At 36.8% G+C, this 20,451-nt stretch overlaps 1 protein-coding gene across 49 annotated transcripts in view; it reads left to right on the top strand.

The window, feature by feature from the left end:
• The window catches only part of TMTC2 (transmembrane O-mannosyltransferase targeting cadherins 2), a 949,512-nt gene that overhangs the window by 531,874 nt on the left and 397,187 nt on the right, over nucleotides 1-20,451 (top strand). The window lies entirely within an intron of this gene.

Genomic DNA, 20,451 nt, shown 5'->3' with positions numbered 1-20,451 from the left:
TGGAGAATTCATTTTTTGCTTCTTAGTTTTCAGAGGCTTCGTAGACTGAAGAGAGCCGCAGAGAGTGTTTTTCCTTATTGTTTGATTATGATCAGAAATATCAACTTGGAAAAGGAGATTAAAAATGTGACTTACTCTTACATTTAGAATGGATAAGCAATGAGGTCCTACTGTACAACACAGGGAACTATAACCAATCTTTTGGGATAGAACATGATGGAAGATAGTATGAGAATAAGAATGTGTGTATATATGTGTGTGTGTGTGTGTGACTGAGAAAAGGAATATGCATATGCACACATATACACATGTATGAATGACTGGGTCACTATGCAGTATGGCAGAAATTGACACAACATTGTAAATCAACTATATTCTAATAAAGTGTAGCTTATAGTCAAAACTGTGCCAGCCTAAAATACAGTAATCCAAAGGGTATTTTTTTTTCTTTGTCTTTTTGTCTTTTTAGGGCCGCACCTGTGGCATATGGAGGTTCCCAGGCTAGGAGTCTAATCAGGGCTGTTGCTGTTGGCCTATGCCAGAGCCACACACAGCAACACGGAATCCGAGACGCGTCTGTGATCTACACCTCAGCTCACGGCAGCACTGGATCCTTAACCCACTGAGCAAGGCCTGCAACCTCATGCTTCCTAGTCGGATTTGTCTCCTCTGCACCATGACAGGAACTCCAACCAAAGGGTATTTTTGATCACCAGATAGAAGCCTACTTTAATTGTAGGCACTTGTATTCAGCAGTGTGGACAGCAAAGCCCTCGGCCTTGTGGGATGATATTCTTTTCTACTTGAGGACAAACAGAAGAGTAGAAAGAATACTGGGACAGTATTTTGGAATTGTAGTGCCTGCTCAGATACGAATTAGCTTTCTGAAACTGGCAGACATTTTGCCTTTGCCTCAGTGTCCCTAAAATATAATGAAGTTGCACTCTGTATTTCAAAATAATTTCAAGCTTAAAGAAAAGTTCTGCGAGCACTGCTGAAAACACCCCTAAAATGGTTCTTTATAAGGCAGTTTCACCCCCTGTTACAATAAGGTCTTTTTGAGCAAAAGGACACAATTCAGGATCACATGTTGAATGTGGCTGTCTTACCTAAACTGTTTCTCATTTTTTCTTTGACCTTCATGACCTTAAGATATTTGGAGATGACAGGCCAGTTATTTTGTGGAATTTGGCATTGTCTGGTGTTTACTTTCATTCAAGTTATGTTATCAATGTCATAGTCGTGATTCAGTGCTTTTTTTTTTTTTACTGCAAGACATCAGAAGGCTCTTTGGGTAGCTTTGTCCCATCCCTGGTAACCTCAGCCTTGGTCACTTGAGTAAGATGATGTCTTCTAGGTTTCTCCACTCTAAAGCTCTTCTTTTTGTCTTTTATAATTAGTATATATTTTGTGGCGAGATTCTTAACATGACATAAATATCCCACTCGTCATTCAGTTTTTATTCACTGGTTTTCTTGATGTTTTTTGTCTGAATTATTACGATTATGGTTGACAAATGATTATTTTCAAATTTCATTATTTCTTCTGTCTTCATTAATTGTCATTTTACTGTATGAACGATTTTGCTTGCTATCTACGTATATGTTCATTTCCGTGTGGCCCTTACAGATTCCTGTTTAATTCAGTGGAGTGTAATTTGCTACTATCCCTAAGTCTTTTGATATGAAATTGTTCCAGATTATGCCAGTGGAGACAAGCTAGCTTCGGTGTCTGACATGGTTCCATCATTCTTTGTGCGTTTCCATAATTTCTGGCACAACCTTTTCCAGGTTTAGTCTGTAATTTCCTTGCCTTGGCTCTGGAATTAGTTCTTTTAAGCCCTAGTAGGTTTTGGTGATGTGTGCGCTGATTGCTATGGTGGCATCACTGTTTCCAGATCCTCTCACTCTCAAGAGCTAGTGCATATATCCTCATATAGCATCTGGATTTCCCTCTTTGCATATTTACAACTTCTTTCTCTTTCAGTGGGAGAGCTCCATATGTTTGTGTATTTGTTCAGTTTCCCAATCCCAGCAGGCAGCTCTCCCACTTGGAAGTTTCCATTGCCTCCACACCCACCAGGCTTTTCGCCTTCCTTCGTTGGGACTGGCTAATTGCTCTTTATCTGAATGACTGAGGGAGGAAGAAAGAAGACAGTTTCAAACAGGGAAAACAGTGGCTACATAGATTATTTTAAAATTAGGGTAAATATATGATACTTTATTATGGTAATATGGTGATATAATATAAAATAATTGATTTTACAATAAAATGCAGAATGTATTTTGAGTTTCCATATGTGTACCTTCCACTGGTTTGTCCCTTAAAAATGTAACATTCTTCTCCAATGGCCATAGTAGTGCCTCTGGACTTCACATTTGCTGTTTACATTGTCTTTCAATCTCTGAAGGGGAAAGGAGTGAATACATGGATTTTTTTATTTCATTTGGCTAACTCCTGAGAAATATGCTGTCCAAATTTTTGAAAAAGAGCATTTTTAATTAAAACAATATGAGTAAATTAAAAATAAACTCTCTAAGGACAAAAGAATCCAGAAACTTCCAATGGTTTGTGAGGCTTTGAAAGAAGTTAAAAATGGAAATGCCCTGACATTCTTATTTTGAAAGGTTGAGCTTAAAAATAAAACTGAGAAACACAAACCTTGATTAGACATTGGACCATAACATTACAAAAATAAATAGGCTGAGAACAGATACTTCTGAAAAAGAGAGAGCAGTGCTGAGAGTGAAGCAAGATTCTCCCAAAGAAAAAGTAATGAGTAGAGGATAACTGTATTTCAGTAGGTATTTATGGTGAGATAGTACTCTGGGGGAATGGAAAGGCATATTTAGTGAGTGTTCTAACTAATCATAGAACCACAACTTGAAAAACTTAACTGCTTTGATTTTTCTCAGCTATTATTCATTCCAGCAATCTTTCTAACACCTGGAAACACACATTTTTTTACTTATATGGGCATTTTTTTCCCTGTAGATTTTCCTTGGCCATTCCTCAGTCTTCAAATTCTGGTTCTTCTTTCCTTAAACCTAGTTTTAAAATACATGGTGAGCTTCTCCAGCTGTTTCCAGGACCTCTGCTCCTGGTTTTCCCCTCGGCCATCATGAAGACGGATCACAGTCTTGCCTGCGCACTAGCTGGTGGATATCAAGTTGCCTGAATGAGAAAAGGGATTTAGTCATCAAACAGCTGTTTTTGAGCACCTACTATGTGCAACGATCCCATTTGACATCACTGCCTCATAAAACATACTTGCAGTCATGGAAAAGATTAGAAAATATGTAATACCTATCACATCTCAGAATTCTCCTTATTGGTTTGGCTATTTTAATCAGATTCTTAGTAACAGAAATAAATTCAGCTTAATTTAGAAGAGCAAGAATCCTTGCAAAAATCAGTGGAAAGTCTAGAAAACTCATTTGAGGAAATCAGCAGGAATAAGGGTGGCTCAGCAGCAGGATAAACAGCCAGAATCTGGGTAGACTGAATCTGCATAATATGTAGCTGATACAGAGAGAACCGAATTATGTAGGGAGTTAATAGTGTGGTTTTAAGCACTGAGAGTAACAGTCTCAATTTGCTTGGCATAATTGTGGTTTCAACACTGAAAGCCCCATATCCGAGGTAACTCTTTAGTCCTTAGGGTGGATGGTCACCCCTTCAGTAACATTTGGCTGAACGTCTATCCTTGTATGAGAAGGAGGTTTAAATATTTCAGTTAAAATCACAGAAAAGTATGCTTCATAATCAATATATAAAACCCTGAAATGGGGGGAGCTTCTATTAAAATAGCAATTTAGCAGATGCTTTAACCTGTCACTGTAGTTAACCTTATTGATTCATAATTCTGTGCAGCCACAATTAAATTTATGTAAAAGTTTCTCCACGTATTTCTTGATTCATATCAAACTCCCCATTCACCGAACAGTCTTCACTGGAATCTTCCTTTTGCTATAACTATTTGTTAACTCACAATATAGACATTACACTGCCTCTAATTTGCTGGTTAATGCCTTCTGACATTTAATTCTCACAACAGTTTTTGAGGTTCTGTGGTGTCAACATTTTGCAGATGAAACAATTGACTCTGAGATGTTTAGCTACTTGCTCTTGTTCACAAATCTAGTGAGCAGCAGGCCAAAAATTGAATGCATATTTATTGACTCCAGAGTACACTCTTTATCAAAATTGTCTCCTACTGGTCACTGACATTTTTTTCAACTGTATTATCACATCAGGAAGATAATAATACCCTGGAGGGGAGGTCATATTTGCTGCAAGAACTGTGTATTGAGTAGAGCCGCCATTCTCAAGCCTACAGAGCTTTTAAAAGTGTTTAAAGTAGATTTTTCCCTGCAGAAATTCTGATTTATCTCATTTGGTGTGGACCCTGATCATTTAATATGTTTTTTAAAAACCTACACCAGCTGATTTTTATGTATAGCCATACTTGAGATACCACTTCTATAACGTTTTAACCCGTATTTTCTAACCATGGGGCTGTGAACCACAGAGGTCAAGAAGCGGATCCTAGGGAAGTCAAGGTAGGCTTGAGCATCATATAGGTATCTGGATAAATTTGTGAGATGTAATTTTGATATTTAAGCTAAACCAAGATATACATAGACCAGTGTATACATAAGCTTAGATAAACTGCTGGCCCAAAGCCACATGGACAGGCAAAATCAAGCTTATTAAGTTTCTCATCTCGATAGATAGATAGATTTGAAATGCTTTAGTCAAAAAAAGATGTTAACTTGAACATTTTAGGCTCAAATTACAGTTTAAGCATATATGAATTATGGAAGATTTAAATATCACTGAACAAACAGCATTTGGTTACATCAAGGTTTTTCTGAAAAATAATCATCTTTCTTTTTGTATCAACACCAGACTGTATTTATTTCAACTGTTTTCACATCCATTCCCTTCGTCATCTACTGTTGAAATAAAAATGCACCAAACCATTGAAGCAAAGCAGCTTATCAACAAACTACCATGTTGCTCCCATAAATTAGATATCCTCCCCAAGTGAAATTGTGTTGTATCTCATAACAATCAAGCATAGTGAAAACCACATCCTTAACTTCAGTTTCCAAAGATCCAATTCCAGTTTTGAACTTTTCCCAGGTAAGAGAAAAGTAAATACAAGGAGAGCATTCCAAGTCTAGACAGCTGAGAACTGGGAGAGAATCAAAATTCCAGGCAGATAAGCAGATGATATATAGTCACTGAAATATAAAGAAAGATAAATAGCTAGAAAGGAAGCAAACATCACTTGAAGATTTGTCATAACTGGGTACCCTCTCTCCTAGGACGAGAACATTTCTGGAATCCTCTTAAGGCAGGACCTGTTTCTTAATTTAGCTGGTTTGGTTGTCAGGTTGAGTACTTGAATGTTGTGGTCTGAGAGGTAGTAGCAGGGAAGTGATTTTTGACAGCGTAATGGATGACCCCAAACCCTTTTTGATCAAATGACTTCGAAGTTAAAAATAGGGCCATTATATTCTTTTGAAACACTTAACCAACTTACACTAAATTATCTGAATAACTGTTAATGTATCCTAGCTTTTAATGGTCAAAAGAAAAAGCACATTGAATTTTTGAATGTTTTCCTTCTAGATTTTAAATAACCACATTGTACTCCGTGTTGAAAATACTCTCTAGAATAGGAGTGTATATAGTACTTTTTAGGAAAAACACAAACTCAGTGTGAGAGCAGATGTGGTACTTCAGAATAGCACCAACAGGATAATAGAGTTATTAAACTGGCCCCAAACACCAGCACATACATTAAAAAAAAAAAAAATTGACAGGAAAACGTATCTCTTGGGAATGTAGGCTAGACCATCTGTCAAAGGGAGAATTGAAACCATATTTCCATTAGAGGTGGTCATTGATCATTTGGTGAAGATTTCTGTAGACAAATTGCATAGACTATGTCATCTTCCAGTATCTTATCTTACATGTACAGACCCTAGACGTTTTTCATGGAGAGGCAATTTGGTGTTCAGAATTTGAGCGAGATTGTTAAAAACATGATTCCAGGAAAGGCACTCTGTAGACATCAGTTGGATAAAAAGTAGTTGGAACAAATAGATATCGGCTGTACGTTGGATCTGGGAACCAGTAAATCAGCGATTGAGCTCTCTAAGGCTACAGCCCAGAAGTAGCTTAGATTTTTAAAAATTTTAGAATTTTATTTATTTATTTGGTAGATAAGGGGAAAAGAAAAGAATCCTGTAAATGAATTAACTTGAAAATTGATGAATAAAGAAATCCGTATTTTTTGTGATGGGGATTCTGAGAGATAAGTATTGCTATATTAATAAAAATACTTTGAGTTGTCTAATTGCTTTTTTTTAGCTATAAGCATGCTTACAGGTAGTATTTTACAACATTATTATCCTTGAACACTGATAGTAAGTGACAGAAACAAAAATATATCCCTTCTCAGAAAATAGAATTACCTGGTAATTTCTACAGTAAGTTCAGGGTGATTGGGGAGAAAAAAATGACAGAAATCCTAGCATTGCCTGCATGTTAAATCTCCCATGTATATAGTATTCAAATCTACCTTACATTATATCTACCATAGTGTCTTCATGGTATTAACATCTTAAGTTTGTATACAGGCCAAATAAGGAATGATATTTATGTTCATCATTATTTATACATGTTACTATTTAATTTTCCCCATGGATAAATTTTATTGTCTCCCTAAGAAGATGCAAACTCCCTGAAGATGTGGATGGTATGATCTACTTCTATACAATCTCTGCATCTTTAACAGAGTGTTACACATCTAGTCAGTGTACACACTTATTTGTTAATGATCTGTCGTGTGCAAGAGGAGAATATGTGTGAAAGAGCTTAAGGGAATTTTAAGTACTCTATAAATATAAATTAGTAAACTAATTTTTGGCTCATCCCATTCATTTACCTCTTTTGCTATATATCAAATACCTCTGAGTCAGTAAAGTAAAGAGGCTGTGCCATTCTTTGGGGGCAGTACCCAAACATTTTTATTTCTTTCTCTTGCTATCAGTGTTTACAGACAACACAAAGCATTTAACAAATGTCAGTTTTTATTTGTCTTGACTAGCTGTCTCGGAAAATATTTACACAGCATTTAATGTCTGTATCCCACTGTCAGTGGACGTGTAGCACAACACATAAGAAAAACAACTTTTTACCTGAGAACGCTGTAACTTGCTAACCGCATTGATTCTCACTGAGAATGGACATGAGTCTGTTCTTTTGTGGGCCTTCAGCTTGTAAATTTATGTTATCCATGTCTTTATGTGCAGGAGCAGACAGGGATGTCTGTATTGATTTAAGTACGAGCTAAAGATTGGGAGTGGGATGAGGTCAGAAGAGGAGAAAAAGGGGCAGTTACAGCATCTCGCTGTGATTGCTGACCAGGTGCCCTCTTCTTCTGTCTGTCTTTCTGGTTTGTGACAGACAGGGCTTTAACTGCATTACAAATGATTTTTGTCTTTCCTCTAATTTTTTAAAAAATTGTATTCAATTGTTATTTCCCCAATGCATTTTTTTCTACTGTACAGCATGATGACCCAGTTACATGTACATGTACACATTCTATTTTCTCTCATTATCATGCGCCATCATAAGTAACCAGACATAGTTCCCAGTGCTACACAGCAGGATCTCATTGCTAATTCATTCCAAAGGCAATAGTCTGCATCTATTTAGCCCAAGCTCCCAATCCATTCCACTCCCTTCCCCTCCTTCTTGGCAATCACAAGTCTATTCTCCAAGTCCATGATTTTCTTTTCTGTGGAAAGGTTGATTTGTGCCATATATTAGATTCCAGATATAAGTGATATCACATGGTATTTGTCTTTCTCTTTCTGACTTACTTCACTTAGTATGAGAGTCTCTAGTTCCATCCATGTTGCTGCAAATGGTATTATTTCGTTCTTTTTTTATGGCTGAGTAGTATTCCATTGTGTATATACACTACTTCTTCCTCATTCAATCATCTGTTGAGGGACATTTGGGTTGTTTCCATGTCTTGGCTATTGTGAATAGTGCTGCAATGAATATGCGGGTGCATGTGTCTTTTTCAAGGAAAGTCTTGTCTGGATATATGTCCAAGAGTGGAATTACATGGTAGTTCTATGTATAGTTTTCTAAGGTACCTCCATACTGTTCTCCATAGTGGTTGTACAGCTTACATTCCCACCAACAGTGCAGGAGGGTTTCCTTTTCTCCACACCCCTCCAGCATTAGTTATTTATGGACTTATTAATGGTGGCCATTCTGACTGGTACCAAGGAGGTAAAAGACATATGCTGAGAACTATAAAACCTTAATCAAGGAATTAAAGAAGATGTAAAGACATGGAAAGATATTCCATGCTCCTGGGTTGGAAAAATTAATATGTTAAAAATGGCCATACCACCCAAAGCAATCTTCAGATTCAGTGCAATCTCTGTCAAATTACCCATGACATTTTTCACAGAACTAGAACAAACAATCCAAAAATTTACAAGGAACCACAAAAGACCCAGAATTGCCAAAGCAATCCTGAGGAACAAAAACCAATCAGGAGGTATAACTCTCCCAGACTTCAGGCAGTATTACAAAGCCACAGTCATCAAGATAGTGTAGTACTGGTACCAAAACAGGCAGACAGAACAATGGAACAGAATAGAGAACCCAGAAATAAACCCCGACACCTATGGTCAATTAATCTTTGACAAAGGAGGCAAGAACAGAAAATGGGAAAAAGTCTTTTCAGCAAGTATTGCTGGGAAACCTGGACAGCTACATGCAAATCAATGAAACTAGAACACACCTTCACACCATGCACAAAACTAAACTCAAAATGGCTTCAAGCATTACCAATGTTTTAAATCTTTGCTATATTAAGAAGAATCTTGGAGGTAAGTGTTTCCCACTTGACTTTCTTTGATCAGTTTTGCTGCATATATTCACCGTGTCTTCCTGCCTTGGCAAGTCCCAGTGTATTGGCTCAGGAAAGAAGAGAAGGAAAATGCATTTGGGGTCAAATACAGTGGTAGTTTAGAAACACTTGCCCACTCATTACTTTGACCTGGAGTGTCAGTGTAGGAGGTTTCAAATTATTCAAATATTTTAACTTATGCAGTTATTTTCACAAGTCCTATAATATGGGCTGTTTCCTTATTTCATTCTACATAACTTTTTAGTCACCCGCATACACATGAAGAACATGAATTTTCAATGTTTATATTTCACCAAGTATGAAAATCTAGATAATCACACTGTCAAGAACTCTTGTTACTGGCATTTTCTATTTAATTGTCAAGTAGGTCTCTTCTTCTTCATGTTTGAGAATTTATGAAATGGGCATGCTGACCTTAAAAAATTGAAAAAAAAAAAAGACTCCAATATGTATCCACTTTTCCTACATCTACTTCAGCACAATCTAACTTTAAAAATTCCTTCTAGCTCATTAACTCCTATTTCTTAACTCCTATCACTGACTTTTAAATAAAAATCTTATTTTCTAGCACATATTTCTAACATACAATAATGCCAGTATATCAAGCTTAATGTCTGTTTTAAGCTCAAGGATATGTTTTACATGGAGATCCTTTTTTCAGTCTTTGCTGAGAAGAACATCCTTATAGATTTAATGAAATCTGACTCAAAGAATAGACTCTCCCTGATGATTAGTTAGCAGCTAAGGTGAGTGAGAGTCTATCTGCAGGAAATGTAATATAAATTTCATTTACACATTCATCTAGCTGCTAAAACTATAAAGAATTATTCCAAGATAAAAACTAAGGATTCGAAATTTTTCAGGAATAACCTAACTGAAGAGAATCACTCAGTTATTCAAAAACAATATCATCCTATTTATATTTTAGAGCTCTCCTGAGTATAGTTAGTTGTAAAGAAGGAAGCCTTCAGGAAACAAAGAATTGTTATTATTCCCATTATAGAAATGCCAAACTAAAGATATAGTCCACAGTCCATCTAAACAGCATTTTGCTGAATGAACAAAGATGAGGCTGTCTCGGTATTTCTCTTTGGGAAAAGTCCTTCCCACTGCTTCGGCAAACATACCACATTTTGAAAGGCTAGATCCTGAGGATAGAATAAAGCAATAAAACATGAATGGGAAGAGCCTTTTTCTCATGCTCTTATTAACATCCATCAAATATTGAGTCTTTTTTTAATACTACTTTCAAACGGACTTCTTCCCATCAGACAAGATTGCTTATGACTTCATTCGCAAAAACAGGCTTTTGGTTTCCCCTCAATAAATGGCAGTGCATCTTTTTTTGCCAACCCATCCAACAGGTCAGTCATTTTACATCTGATATGAAATGCGTTTCCAGTCAGTGAATTCGTTTATGGGGATAAGGCAAGAGAAGAAAGTTTAAAGTAGACGGGACTAACGATATTTAATCCACTGTGTATGTTGGGCCATCCCAATGGAATAAGACACAGCTATTTCCCTTTCTAAGCCTTCCTTCATCATTTCGAATGGAGCCATGAAGTATGTTTATTATGAACTTTTGAACTGTCTGAACTTATTCTATCCACTGAAATATTGCCTTGAAAATGCTTTTTTCATCTAGTGACATGACAGCTAAAGTTGTTGTGTTCTGTATCATTCAGCTGGAAGGTATTACCCTGAGAATTACATTTACTAGCATTAGCTGGGGTTTCCTGAAAATGGTAAGCTTCTTGGTGAATAATTAATATTGGCAGAGTCATTATAAGCCTCTGTAGATAGACTCTATCGTTCTCAACTGGAGTACATCCCAAGTACAAAGCAGCTTTGATTTAATTCATTGTCCATTCCAGATTTGTTTTTCTTTTACTAGCCTGCCCTCCACTCTATGCAAGACATCATATAAATAAAATTACTGTTTCTGGCTTGGATCATCACTAGACTTGAGTTAGTGGTTGCATGAAAGGATAATTTAAACAACAGGCAGGACCACTGCCTTATATAGAAGACAGGAAGGCGCTCTATCCATGGCCATCGTTGGCAGCAATGCTATGTCCAATTAGAATGAATCATATTCACGTTATATGCAAAATATATCGTAGTAGGGTAAACGAAGAATTTGCTGTTACAGAGTCCAGAATGAAAGACAGCTTAGCTTCAAAGGTTATTAGCCTGTCCTGTGGCTTTCTGTGGGCTACAATTAAAAAAATCCTCAGGAATTATCTGCCAAGTCCTTAAAATTATTCAGACAAGTAGGCACCACAGTCTGCTTCTGTAAGTCATTACCAGGTCTGCCAGCCTTTAGAGTCAGTGAGGTCTGCTTGCTATTTAACCCAGCCATGAAAATAGTCTCTGGCCCAAGTACAGTGGCCCCAGAACAAGATAGGCAGTGGATCTTATGTTTAAAATGGGATGAGAATAAAAAAAAAATTGTTTTTTTCTTTCTCTTCTTTCCAGAACTTTTACTTTTGATTTCCTTGGTAATAAGCCTTTTTGAAAAGTCATAGCCTATTAAACTGGTGAGGCAGTTTCTTATTACAGTGTGGAACATTGGCTGGCCCTGACTGTGCCCCAAATCAAAATATATTCCCTGAAGAAGAGCACAGAGTGATGAACAGCCAGCTTGCAACCGAAACCCCCATCCTATCCTCCAGATACGCAAAATAATGATAATTTACATCTACTGCCAGCTTACTATGTATTAGGCATGGTTTAAGACCCTCCCATGTCTTAAATCCTGGCAATATCCTATAAGAGATTATTCTTCCAATTTGACAAGCCAGAGTGTGAGGCTCTGAGGTCAGTAACTTGCCTACATCACCCACTAGTCAGTGGCAGAATTTGGGTCTGAACTCAGGCATTTTGGAATCAAAAATCTGTTTTTAGCCTTAACAAAGTAAATACTATTTTATATTTAAGAGTTTATGTTTTTCCAAGCTTTGGGAGTGAAAAACTGAGATAAGAAGCACAGAGTCAAGTGTAGAGGGTTGTGGTAAATATTAGGAATTTGTGAAGGAAGATAATTGTCTACATTTCTGTTGGAATTATTCAATATGGTAGGAAGCCACTTGTCCTGCAGAGACAGGAGAATTCTAAAGAGTATTTTTGGCAAACTGTAGCTTGCCGTTTTTTGTTTTTTTTTTTAACTGTCACAATTCCTGGGCTATATAATTGATTGAAATGGGCTATTCCAAGGTACAGTTTTAAATACTATGATGAAACTCTTTGTGGTTTCAAGGAGGAATATCTCAACAGGGAGTGACTCATTCCTGATTCCTGATTTAGTAATCCCTCTACTCCCTAATCCCATCAGTGGGTTGTTTTACAATGTCTTCAAATAATGTCTCCAAAAGTTTGCCTATATGTTTCTCAAGTCAGCAGTCTTTACTTAATTTCCACAAAACGTGATTTCCAAACTTCTCCACTCTCTTCAAACTCCTGACCCCCGCCTTTAGTTTTGGAGATGGCTGTATACCCTATTTTAAGGAGAACATGATAAGGTAAAATAGCAATTTTTCTTCCCCACCACTTAAATGCAAAACACACCCGTCTTCTTCTATGTCACTCTGCTTTTCTACAACTAACACTTCCACTGTTTTCCTGGGAACCATGTGCCTTGGGGTCTTCCCTCTCTTTTTCGTTTCTTTCCTGTACTTCTTTTCCTTTGCATCAACCTGTAAATAGGACTGTTTCTTATTATGAAACTAAACAAACTAAGTGAAATAAAATATCCTTTGACCTACTCTCACATCCCTAATTCCCTCTTTGTATGAAAGAATTGTCAACTTATGGTTTAAAAAACTATGTGTTTACTGGTTTATTCTACTTGCTTTCTTGGCTTACTAACCTCTGAATGCATTTCTCTTTTAATGGCACCTGATTTCTGTCCCCCCGTGTTCCATGAATATTTCTCTTGTCAAAGTCACCTCATTCATTTTTAGAAAATGCAGCAGGTATTTATCATTTGCCTTTTGGCATCATATCCTAGTACGGAGTATGCCCTTCTCCAAGAAGCCCATCAATAGGCTCTGTGCTTCCATGACTGCACACTGGCTTGTTTCTTTCTTACTTCTTTGCTCTTACCCAGTTTCCTTACATGTTCTTCTTCCACTTGGTAATGCAATTTTTATGCTTCATTCTCTTCTCTCTTGAGGGAAAATTCCCCTGAAAGATTGCATTCCACCTCAAGATGCTAATTCCCCAACTCCATGCTAATGATTTCCAAATAAATAATTTCAACCAGATACTTCTCATCTGTATCAGATCTACTCATCCAGCTTCCTGTGGGATACTACAGGTAGTTATTCTGACTTTTCAAATTAACATACAACGAAATAAACTCGTAGTTATTCTCTGAAGCTCTCTCTTCTTTCTATGTTTTCCTTCCCAGTCAGTGGCAAACTCTTTGCTCAGTTGCCCCATCATCAGCTTTGATGCCATTCTTGACTTCCCTCTTTTTCATCCCTCACATCCATTCAATCTCTGTGTCCTGTCTATTTACTTCCTACAAATCTCTCAGCCCTGTCAGCCTTCCCCCATAGTTGCAATTCAAACAAAGGCTACTATCTATCATCTTTCACCTGGATTCAGTGAAACAGTATCTTCACTTGTTTTTCAATCTTTAATATTGTACCATCCCATTCTCTGCATCTTTCCATGCTGTTGATGAACATTCTTCAGTGGGAACCCATTGTACTTACACTAAAGTTAATGTATTAGCAGATTTTCCTGATCAAGCCCTTGCTCAGTTCTCCAGCTTTGTCTTGTGAAAGACTGAAGTGCTCTCAATTTCTCAAAGGCATCATGTTTCTTTGAACTCTGGGCTTTTCAACCATTGTTTTCTTGAACAGTCATTTCTCCAACCGTCTCTAGATTTACTTTGCAAATTCTTTGGATAAATTTTTGCTTGCGAAACTTTGCCTTAATTATTAAATCTGGATTAAGCATTGTTGCTATGGGTTTTCCATAGCATCCAAGCCTTCCCTCATCAGAGTTTTTTCTTCCCCTTAACATTGTTTATTTATAGTTATGCCATTTTAAATTACAAGCTAAATGAAGGCAGGAGACCAATTTTTTTTTTGTTGTTTTAAATTTAAGAACTTATATAGTTTCAGGCAGTCTGTACTTAACATTTACTTGTTGAACACACAACTAATAAAAGCAACTCTGTCTTTGATCTCCCGTGTTAATTTATATTTTGAATTCATTTAGTGATAATTTGCAATATGATATGTGGATTTGCACTGCAGTCATTTGAAAGTCCCCTTGATGTCCCACCATAATTCGTATGATCCTGTGATTCTAAAGTTTAAATCTCACCAGGTTGAGACAGAAATCTTTCAGAAGTCATTTAATTTGGGGTTTGGGGGCTCTCTGAAATATGTGTCTGGATCTCTGGGAGAAAGACTCTAAGACAGATGGGCTGCTAGCGATTCACTTTTTCTCTCAAGAGGAAAAAGAAAGGAGTCAGGCGACCTTGTCTAATTGTTTTGTCAGCTGGTCCTCTGGGTAAACAAACTAAAATAGTTGCTTTGGAAGAAGAAAGCTTATATCTGAGATGCCTTTTGCAGGCTATCTCTGGCAAAGAATTATCTGTAGGAGAATAGAACCCAGGATCTAGGAGGCAGGGCTCCCTGGAGAATGCCATGTAAACCCTTAACTTCTCTGAGGTATAAAATGAAGATGTGTTGTAATCGAAACACCTCAAGTTGTTTAAAGAGTCCAAGAAACTCATCTAGAGACCAAAGCTGTTCAGGGGCAAAACAAACAAAAACAAACAAACAAAACAAAAACCACACAGCTGATATAGCAAGGGAAGATCTGAGGAATTTCTTTGAGTGTCCTAAAGCTCTCACTGCTGCTTACCAGTGATCCTAGGTGGATTCAGCACTTCTTCAGACTAATTTAACAGTTTTCTGTTAATATTTACAATAAATACATGATACAGCTGGATTCATGGGTCTTCTCTCCCTTTAAATTCTTTTAGGCATAACACTTTAAAACACTTCAGTTTTCCGACTTGATTATAACATATTTGAAAGAAAATTCAAGGTAGCTTTCCAACCTACTGCTCACCTTCCCCAACAGGTTGTGCATTTTAAGCAGATATAAATTGTGTTTATAAGTTTTATTTTAAAAAACATGCATCCTTTTTCAGAGAACAATGCTAAGGACATTGGGTCATTGTTGGGCCAAGTATGAGAGTTGGATAATTTCACTGGGTACTTTAATTGGATATCTCTGTGAATAAAGACTCCATCACACATTGCACTTGGCCTTGCAGTATCAAAAAGCGAAGTATCCATTTGTTACAAATAGACTGTGGTGACATTAGCTGTTCTGGGAGTTCCTGGAAATGTGGTTATTCTATCTACCTTTTAAGGTGAACAATTGATATTTACTGCCTCAGAGGCTCTGACGAGTGGATGGAGGAAGGAATGGGAGAGGGGGAGCAGGAGCAAGTTATGAGAACAAGATGTATTGCCATGTTTGCAGCAAAGGCAGACTGAACGCAATGAGTCTCAGAAGATAGCATATAAATCAGGATATTCTGACATAATAATATAAGAGAGGTCTTTAAATGGAACTGATTTCATAGTCTTGGTGAGTCATAAAAAGTCTATTTGAAAAACTGCAATAATAATTAGACATCTGCCAAGTTTTCAGTGTTGACATTTGCTGGAGGACTAAAAACTTTTTTAAGACATTTTCTCAGCTAATCACAAAAGGTTTTTTTTATCAGAGTATTCTAGGTGAACCCTTTATTCAAAAAATATGAACACTGAGAAGGAAGAGGAAGTGCGACACAGCTCCCTCTCAGAATTTCTGCTCAGTTTTCTGCTTCAGTTTTCTGCCAGGAGAGATAAAAATGAAGTCATAATTTTAAAATAGCCAAATCGTTATCAGCACTTTCTTATATTCCTATGACAGATTCTAAAATTTTGCTTTGTTTTTTATTTTGTTTGTCTTTTTTGTCTTTTCAGAGCCGCACCCAGGGCATATGGAGGTGCCTAGGCTAGGGGTCTAATCGGAGCTGTTGCTGCCGGCCTACACCACAGCCACAGCAACACGGGTCTGAGCCACATCTGCAAGCTACCCCACAGCTCACAGCAACGCCAGATCCTTAACCCACTGAGACCAGGGATCAAACCCGCAGCCTCATGGTTCCTCATCGGATTCGTTAACTACTGCGCCACTGCGCCACGACGGGAACTCCTAAAATTTTGCTTGGTAATAGTCAAGTTGGAATTGAATCTCACAGAAATAACTTCGACGAAATTAGCAAGCAAGAGTGGAAAGAAATATACTTGTTCGGTTCAACACAACGCAGAAATATTTACTCCAAAGACCTGAAGTCTTGAAAAGTGTAAAAATTCCATTTTTGCCATCCGATCAGCAGAATTTTTTCACACATTATTCTTTTAAAAATGAATAGATTGGACTTTTCTGAATTGTACTCAAGGAAAGATCTCATGAATGGGACTCCTGTGAGGGAATTTTTTTTTTTTTCTTCCCACTCACAAGCAATTACCATTTTATTTTAGCAGCATGTTTTGATTTGTACTTATGTGTGTATACAGCATATTCAGAGATGGGGAAATATATGCCTTATGGTAGTTGAAGAAAAGCCTGTGAATTTGAGAACATTTCTTTACCTCCACCCAAAATGCTGGAGAGGTAAGTGTGTACGGCGAGCTGTTCTGGACTGTAAGCAAATCTTGAAATGCATCTGGAGCCCCGAATAGCTGGTGAAGTCCACCCTCTTTCTTTCCATGACTTTAGTCTAAAAGATGTGAGGCACGTAGTTCTCTCAAAGTTAAGCCCAAGCAGATAATAAAATGAGTGGAGAGGGCCAGGGAGCAGACAAAAATTCGGCTCCAAACAGTTTCTGAAGACTTTTCTCAGCTGTGCTGGTGGTGGACATGAAGGCGGGCAGGCCCAGGGGGTAGAACCGTCTGTTTCAAGGGCATTTGAAAATCAACTTTGATATGTGACATTTTTCAATTTTAAGTGTGGGCCGGACACATCATGAGTATATGTTATTTGTGGCCCAATATCTTCCAGCTTCCATGTCTAATACAGGAAGTCTATATTCTATGTCCCTACCAAGCTAATAAAACCTGAAATGTATAAATCAAAACTTAATTAGCTTATTTTGAAGTAATATCTTCACTGAATTGTATTTAATATTGTGTATTCAGTTTCCATTGACATTTGATACATCAAACAAGATTATGAAGAATATCCCTGAATATGCTACAAAATTTGTCAGTAAATGTGGTCTATTAGGTGTTAAATGCCACTTGTGTAAGGATTCATGAGGCAATTGTTTTCGAAGTTAGCGCCAGTGGGAGATAATGAGCACTACCTAATAATACTCTCTTTGAAGAATAAGCAAACAAACAAGGAAGTGCACAGAAACCAATTTCCATTATGGTAATTACATGAATTCAGGAGAGTGAGCATCTTATCTTTCTCAGTGTATAGAATTTTGGATTTCCTCTTTTCTCTTAAAAGCTGTATGTCTGTGTATGTACATGTGCGTATAGAGTTATGCATCTTTGTATATATACATATCGTGTATATATATTTATATATATAATTTATACGAGCGTGTGTGTGTGTTCATGTGTTTTATTTTAAGTGACTCAAACCATTCTTTGGAAAGCAGAATGGAATTTTAAGTAGAAGTTTTAAAAAATTGGTTTGGAATCTTTCTCTTAGTGTGTCTGTGAAATATTGATACTTTTATCAAAATCTTAAGACATCTGAATAAGAACCTAAATTACAAAAAATTTGGAAAGCAGCCAAATTGTTCTTTAAATGCCCTTCCTTTTCTTAACTAATCTATTCTAATTTATCAAGAGATAATAATGATTTAATATTATCCCTCTAGAAAAGGCTTATATTTTAATAAGTGTATTTATTTTACAACTTGAAGGAATATGAAATAGAGGTAGCAGTTTACAGCATTAGAGAAAATACATGAAGTATTTATAGACATATAAACACTGGTTTGACTTTGTGTTGTTACCCACATATATTTAGATAGATCAGCATAGGTTTAGGGAAGCTATATTTATTGTTGGAGATAACTACGCTGGGTAATTTTAGCCAGAAAATAAATCTCCCGAGGAAATTTGAAAATTTTAAGATTGTATTTGCTTTAAAAGGAGCCTTTTCTGTTTATTTAAATTCACCAGGTAGGAGTTCCCGCTGTGGTGCTGTGGGTTAAGAAGCTGATGGCAGCTTCTCCAGTTGCTGCTGAGGTGCAGGTTTGATCCCCAGCCCAGTGTGGTGAAATGAGTTCAAAGAAACATCAGTGCTGCAGCTCTGTAACAGGTTGCAGCTGTGGCTTGGATTCAGTCTCTGGCCTGGAATGTCCATGTACGGTGGTGGGTGTGGCCATAGAAAAGGAAGTAAGGGAGGGAGGAAGCAAAGGAGGAGAAAGGAACATTAATCAGGTAGAATTTTTTAGCAGGATCATATTTTGGGGGGGTTGATTTCATGCATGATTCCAGGGGGGCTTAAATGTTGTGTTTGGGGACAGCTGCCACATCCTTCTCATCTTCATATCCTTTGTACCCTAAAGACGATAGCAGCTTTGTTGTCTTCTTTCTATAAAGGTTATTGAACTCTATTAAATACACATTATTAAATAATTTCAAAAACATAGTGGCATAAGAAAAATTTTTGTGCATTACTCTAGTTTTTTGTGTTAAGCCCAACATAATTTTTATTGATAGACTTTCATGCCATGTTAGAAACAAAGTTTCTGAATGGTCATTGAGTAATTGCCCCCCCTTTTTTTACATTTTGATCATAAACAATGGAATTATATAAATACTGCGCTAAATTTTTATATTTAACATGACCGATGAAGTTTTAATTACTGAGATGTCCATAAATGTAATGAGAAAGCTATAAATTGATCTTGAAAAATATTAAGAAATAGCACATTTCCACACTTGGATCCAAATGCATACACTTAAAGTGCTTTTTATGTATTTTACTTATTTTTGCACATGTTTCCGTTGGAATCACACTGATCCTCTAACTTCTCAGTGATTCCAGAAGGCATATTTTCTTTCAATGATTCAGAGAAAATGCTTTCCCTAGTAATGCTAATGTAGCATGGTAAGATAGGGCTTTTTCTGTTTGTTTAAAATAATCTTTGTATTTTCCATCTAAGGTCTTATCCTTGACCTGAGTCAATAAAGGATTAAAAGATGGACTTGCCAGCCTCCCTCCCTAGTCCCTTCCCCCAGTTCTTGATCTTCTTAAATATGTTCCTGGGAAAAAAGCTCAGTAGCCCTAAGTTTGCATTACTTTTTAGAAAGTTAAAGTACATTATTTTTTTAGCTTTCCAAATGGCTTCAAATTTGTGTATTTCTGGGGAGTTTTTAGAGAGTGTATTAATGAATTCATCCCAAATGCTACTTGTAGGGCTACTGTTGAACCTCTTCTTACAATAATCTGCATTGTTCTTTTATCAGTTCATCTTTCTGTTGAGCCCTTTACTTATCTTCACACATTATTTGAAGAATATTGCACTTTCCGTTCTCTTTTTAATTCCATGTTTCTCGGCCAATTCTCGTCTAGGCTTCTGACATGTAACAAGGAACTACAGAATTGTGCAGACTAATAGCTTATGAATGACTACTATTTTCTCTTCATTCAGTTTAAAGAATATTTCTGTGGTAAAAATATGCTACTATTGTCAGAATATAATAACATATTGCCTGGGGGAAGGGAACCAAATGCACGATTTATCATTAATATCTAGGGATAATTGCCGGTTAAGTTGCGGTGGATCAAGAGTGTCCATTTTATTGTTTACGTAGAATTCTGCCTGTACAGGTCTGCTGTCTTTGTATTCAAAATGTTCACATTTCTAGGTGGTAGAGCAAAAGCGTCCGATTGTTCACTGAGGATCCATATTTTCATTTCAGCTTTACAATTATTTATATACCATCTTTGAAATCTTAAAGAAGTCACTGGCCACCACAAGTTTTTTCTTCCTTATCCATGGCAATCTTCCTTCGCAGATAGAACAGGAGATTCAAATGAGGTGATAGATGGCAAATTATTTTATAGTCTAAAACGTTGTATATAAGTATCAGGGCTTTTGCCGCTGTCGTTAATTGTTATGTATTTGACTTTCTAAACATTGTGTGAGATAATCAAGACAAATTCATTCATTTATTCAACAAATAAATTATTCACCCACAATGTTTTCAGTAGTGCTCATTCAATAGTGATTAAATTTGTCAGGAGCTTCTGCCTTCCTTGAACACCTATCCTAGTGCTAGAAATAGATATCATCTGATTAAACCAAACCTAAGTAAAGATAATTTTAATCACCTATATATGTAATGGTGGGAATAAAACAGGGTGATGTGTTCAAGATTGCTCAAGCTATGAATTCAGAATGTTCACTATGAAGAGTGGACATAAAT

The sequence above is a fragment of the Sus scrofa genome, chromosome 5 (genome assembly GCF_054392235.1).
Source record: "Sus scrofa isolate SSC_HxYL_T2T_F1_AM1 chromosome 5, Sscrofa_HxYL_maternal_Yorkshire_Landrace_v2.0, whole genome shotgun sequence".
Classification (NCBI taxonomy): domain Eukaryota; kingdom Metazoa; phylum Chordata; class Mammalia; order Artiodactyla; family Suidae; genus Sus; species Sus scrofa.
Note: the sequence above shows the minus strand (reverse complement) of the source record. Positions and strands in the feature narration are given on the sequence as shown.